This window comes from Perognathus longimembris, chromosome 24 (genome assembly GCF_023159225.1).
Source record: "Perognathus longimembris pacificus isolate PPM17 chromosome 24, ASM2315922v1, whole genome shotgun sequence".
Lineage (NCBI taxonomy): Eukaryota > Metazoa > Chordata > Mammalia > Rodentia > Heteromyidae > Perognathus > Perognathus longimembris.
Window position 1 is genome coordinate 29,677,284 of NC_063184.1, and position 6,000 is coordinate 29,683,283.

Consider the following 6,000-nt stretch of genomic DNA (forward strand, 5'->3'; position numbering starts at 1 on the left):
GCGAGAACATTCTGGAAGCGGTCATACCTGGTGTCCGGATGTCACCCACCACTGCCCCAAAGTGAACTTGGGACCGTTCGCTCTGGTTTGTTTTCTTTAAGCTTGGACTTCGTCATCTGTGCTTTTCCTGTTTTTGAAGATCACTGCTCTGTCCCAGAACATGAAGTATTTTTCATTTAAAAACCGATTCTTCATCCTTACCCACTTTTTATATTTTGGGGTTAGCGATCAGGACTCAAAACTCAATGCCCGGTGCTTGCCCTCGTTGGCTAATGCAGCTCCAACCCTCCCCCCCCCCCCAATCTCTTTTTTCTTTCTAAGTGCTCATTAATTTATTCAGGTGTTCCCAGTCTATTCTATGAAACGTTGCTCCTTTGGAGAACGTTAATAGATGCTTCCTGAGACAAAGTTGCTAGCATCAACAGTAGTAGGAGAGACATGTTAAGCGCTGTTTACAAGGCCTGTCTTTTTGAGAAAGGCATTTTTGTAAGGTTCGTCCCGAAATGTTATACCCAAATTCACCAAGAGAGAATATCCAGATAAATTCAATATAGAATCCGTTTGGACTTTTCAGCAATGTCAATATCACAAGAGACAACATTTTTTTTTTATTTTTAGGGATGCTAGTGATATTATTAGAGGACTTCTTTTTGTTCTTAGTGCACGTTCTGATGTTGGAGTAGGGCTGAAGTCTGCATGTCTGCACATTTCAGATAATCCAGACCAAGGCAAGAGTGTAGAGATAGAAAAATAGGGCACTGTGCTAGCAATCGCTAGCTCAGGTGACTATTGCTTGATTGCTTTGTAAATCCTTCTGTAAATTTGACAGTTTTCAAAATAAAGAGCTGGGAGCAAATTGTATCCAGCAATGTTCATTTAATAAAACAGTTGTCCTCACGTGTAAAATTCATAGTAGGTTTCTTGTAATCTGACCTTAAGAAAGAGGATGCCATGTCTATGAACCATAGGGAAGCGTCTTGCGAAACAACCTCGTTCTTACAGGCGTCATGTTGAATCTGGACACCAAGGCCCACTTACCAACCAGAGGGATGTTCATGTGTGTCATGTGGTGGTCACACTTCTAACGTGTTGCACTAGAAGTTTCACAGTAATGTAGTCTCGTAGTCTGTCGAGCTAGTGTTTTGATGTATTACAAGTACTTACGGAGTGGCCAGTAAATATAGATACACATGCACCAATTCCTGAGGCGACATGGCGCTCGAGTCCCTTACATAAGGTAGCTTAGTGTTTGATCTGATTAGCTCACATCCTCCCTTATTCTTGAGTTTCGAAATTACTTATAGTAATACGTAGTAAGTGTAGAAGCAGTGTAGGTTCTGTATTATTTAAGGAATCATGACAAGGGATATTTAAGGAATAATGACAAGGGAAAAATATGTACGTGTTGAGTACAGCTACATTTTTTAGATGCAGAGGACGAACTGTACTAGATTCTAGAGATGGCTGTCACCGATAGGGTTTCAGCCCACCCAGAACTCACATTTGCAAAAGCAAGCAAGCAAATATAGGGCAAAGAAGTGCTTTATAGAATAATAAACAAGGATGTCAGTGTTAGCACCAGGCAGAATGGGTGTATACTCTTCTATACAGTGTGGCAAATAAGGCCTCTAAGGAGTCTTTAGAGCAGAGACCTAAAGGAAGTAGACCTAAAGGACAGAACATACCATAAAGCGGAGCAGCACGTGTGTGCTCTGGGGCCAGAGCAGCTTAGCGATGTGGTTTTCTATTACTGCCACATAAAATTGCCCACAAACTTAAAAACCTGGCTTGGTAGCATGCACTTGTAATCCCAGCACTGGGGAAACATTCAGGAGGATCATTAGTTCAAAGCCAGCCTGTGTTGTGTAGTAAGAAACCCAAAAAAATCTCTCCTACAGAGTTATTTTTGATAGTTGTGTGGGACTGAGGTCCGACACTGGGCTCAAGTCAAATCTGCTCACATCAGCCGTCGTCAGCCCTTTCCAGAGGCCGTAGGGAGACCGCGTCTTCACCTTTTCTACTTTCTACAGGCCACATCCCTTGCTTTGTGACCCCTCCCCGTTTAGAAGCCAGTAGCATTAGACAAAGGTTCTCTCCTTTGAAGGCTTAGTGTGATTACACTGGGTCCCCCCGGGGTAATCCAGGATAATCTTCCCATCTCAAGGTCTTTTCCTGTAATCACATTCGCAGAGTCTGCTTTGCCCACTTTGCATTGCGGCGTTCGCAGGTTCTGGTGACTCGACTTTGGGAATCCGTGTCCGGAGAGACGCCCTGCACAGTCCACCCTCCAGCCTTCATGCTTGCTCTCCAGCAAAACAAAAGCCCCAACTTGCGGCCAAGCATGGTGACCACACCTGACGTTCTAGCTACTTAGGAGGCAGAGATCGAGAGGATAGACATTTCGAGCCAGCCTATATAGAAAGTTCTACAGAGTTCATCTCAAGGCATAGCAAAGCTAGCTGTGGCGCCTTGCACCTGTCATCCTTAGTCGTGTTTGGAAGCCTAAATGGGAGGATGGCAGTCCAGCTGCCAGGTATAAATACAGGACCCTTTTCAAAAAAAAAATAACTGTAGTACACAGGCCTGCCTAGCCTTGAGTTCAAACTCCAGAACTGCAAAAAAAGAAAAAGGTTCCAAATAAGTCGCCTACGGTGTATCTGAGGCTTTATGTATGTATACCCATCCTGACACAAGGTTCTTTTCCATCTGGAGCTACAAAACTCAAACAAGTCTCTATCATCTGAAACTCTTCAGTACAATTAAGATTTACAAAAATGAGCTCTGCTGACAAACACAAACTAACAGTGTGGAACAGGCCTGTGAGAGCAGTTACAACCGTCCCCCTCACAAAAGTGAGAAAATGGAAAACCGTGAGTCCCTGGTACCCAACCGTTTCCCAGCGCCATGGTCAGTGCCCACGAATGTCAGGCTGAGGAGCGATGTTCTGCTCCCTAGTCCCCCAAAGGCCCGATGCCCCCCCGCCTCGGCGCCAGCCATTCCAGAATGGATATCCTGGCAGGATCATTATGCTAACGACCACTATAGTTACCTGCTCATTTAGATCTACTGTTTCTACATACTCATCTTCACTTTGCAGCTCTTTAAGCGTCTAATTACTTACCTTTAAGCAAATACTAGCCCAGGACTAGGATGCTCTTTCACTTGAAGGAACTTCACTGTGAGTCCCATCATGAGAAACGCAAATATGCTCTCCAGTTCCTGTCAGATGGACAAGAATATCTTCTCCTTTTCCTATGCAGATCACACACGGTTCATTCTAAAAGTTCTGTCAGGCCCCGAGTTACATATCGCATGTTCATTTTTAATGAGGCAGTTTGACAACTCTTGAGGCCATCTACACCTTGGGGGCTTCACTGGGAACCCGTGCGGGCCTCCCAGCAGGTGGCAGCAAATCAGTACCCAAGAAAGAACAGTAAAATCGCCCCAATTAACTCGGCTTGGAAAGAAGTGTGGACATTGCATATTGGGTTTTCGTAGCATAAAGAGCAAAAAGAATTTTGCTGACAGACTGCAGATTCGTGTTGATGTATCCACTGGTTCGGATTTGCAAAGATTTAGTGTATGGTTATTTTTGTACCGTTTATTACTCATAATCACCCTCATGTCTAGGCCATTTTGTTGGAATAACCTTCAGTAAGGCTCATATTATCTCCATAGCTAAACACACACCTGGGGCTGGGAATGTGGCCTAGTGGGTAGAGTGCTTGCCTCCCATGTATGAAGCCCTGGGTTCGATTCCTCAGCACCACATAAAAAGAAAAAGGCAGAAGTGGCGCTGTGGCTCAAGTGGTAGAGCGCTAGCCTTGAGCAAAAAGAAGCCAGGGACAGTGCTCAGGCCCTGAGTCCAAGCCCTAGTACTTGCATGAAAAAAAAGAAAAAGAACCCAAGGTTTTGTGCATGCTAGGCAAGCACTCTACCGCTAAGTGTTCCCAGAACCTCATGTTTTTGTAGGTTTTTTTAAAAGACATTTTTATTGCATTTTCCACTCCCTCTGTTTTTCAGTATTATAACTTAATTCTAACTTTGTGGTCATTCAGAAAATAATTATATCATTTTGATATAATTTTCTAAAATCCCAGAGATGTCTTTTCTGGAACTTCCTATCTCGGTTTGGACTTCATAGGAAACCCAAAGTGATTTGATTTTTCAATCAGTTTATCATGGATGCGCTCATTAACCTATTTGACATCTACTGCACCCATTCATAATCACAGGGAGCATTGACTCCTGGAGCCTCCTCTGGAGTCTACATCTTCATCCTGGGTATTTACCACCTCCCATCTTGCTGTGCATTTACTCAGCGAACAGGATTACGCTTTAGACAGGGTCGGATTACAGGAGAACGCTAACACACACACACACACACACACACATCAGGCCCTCAAATTGGTTAATCGGTGCTGGCAAGTTTTCCAACGCGACACACAGTTCCGCCACACGGTGGCGCCGTTGAGGTGAGAAGCCCTCTGCTGCTCCTATGGACACTGGGCTCAGCCTCAAAGACGCACGTGAAAAGAATGTCACTTTAAGAATTAAAAAAGGAGCAGCCAAGAAGAATTATAGTCTACAGTATCTCTTAAAAACAAAACGAATGGGGGGAAAAATGACAACTACACAAAGGGAAAGAGTCACTGACTCATAAAAGTTAAAAATAAAAGGATAAGAGATGATTCTTTGTATTCATAAAGTATGTGGGACAGATGTCAGAGACTTTCCCCAGGAAGGAAAACACCAAAGGAAATGAATTGAATGACGGCAGGTGACTTAAAAACAAAACGAGACCAGCTGTACAGGGCTGTGGCTCTGAGGTCAAATGGATGAGTGTTCCAGTAAGATTCCACTCGGAGTGCCAGCACCCTAGCAAAGTCAGCCTCGAGAGGATTTGACCTACACCGCCTCTTCCCTTTCTCACCAGCGTAATACAAAGAGAGGCAGCCTGTGGAATAAGCCTTCCTTTCAGGAATGACTGGAGCAAATCCTTGCACATTCTTTTATTACAGTGATTCTCAAAATTTAGACCCTGAACCGGCAGAATTAACGTCACCAGGAATCATTAGTATGCAAATTCTTTGGCTCCACAACAGGCTGACAGAACCAGAAACTCCAGGAAAGGGGCCTCCCAGATATACTCCGAAATCCAAGAGTTACAACAATATTCACCCAAGGCCTTATTAATACAGAACTATTTGGAATTATAACCAGATATTAAAGGGATATTAAGTAAATAATGGGCTATTATCCAGACATTTGGATATGGTTCTGCTAAATACTCTTCAATAATGGAAAGCACCAATGATGTAATAGTGGAAAGGTCAGAATGTCAAATTTATCTCCTTTAAGTATTAGGACTGTGATTAAGGAGAAAGAAAGAAATAGAGTAGCAGGCAAGGGATTAAAACTTAAAGTGGCTGCAGGTCAAGAGAGAAAGAAAAACTCCATTGAGTCTCAGAAATCACATTTGAACTTAAAACTTCATGATGATGGAAATGGTCTACTGAGTGAAACAGCAGCCAAAAGATAGGGGGAAAAAAACTTGCAGACCAGACGTAATTTAGAATGGTTAAATTTATAATTTCTCAGCTTTACAAAGGGTGTATCAAGGTATGAAATGTATTTATAACATAGGATGCATTCTGACTTATGATGGGTTTACTGAGATGTAAGTCAAGGAGCAATTGTATCTGACAAAGGAAAGGTCAACACTCAAAACTTAATTTAAAAAAAAATGCTTGCAACTCAATCGCAGAAGGGCTACCAAATTCATATATGGGCTAAAGACCTAAACAGACATTTCTCCAAAACAGACATTAGAAAAAAAAAAAAACCAAAAAACCAGAAAATAGGTAAATGTAAAAGTGTTTCACATCACAATTACCAGAGACATGAACATCGCAACTATAAGATAATCACTTCACATCTACCAAGATGGCTGTTTTAAAGAATTCAAGCTATCCTCTAACATTGAACGGGAAATGCGAG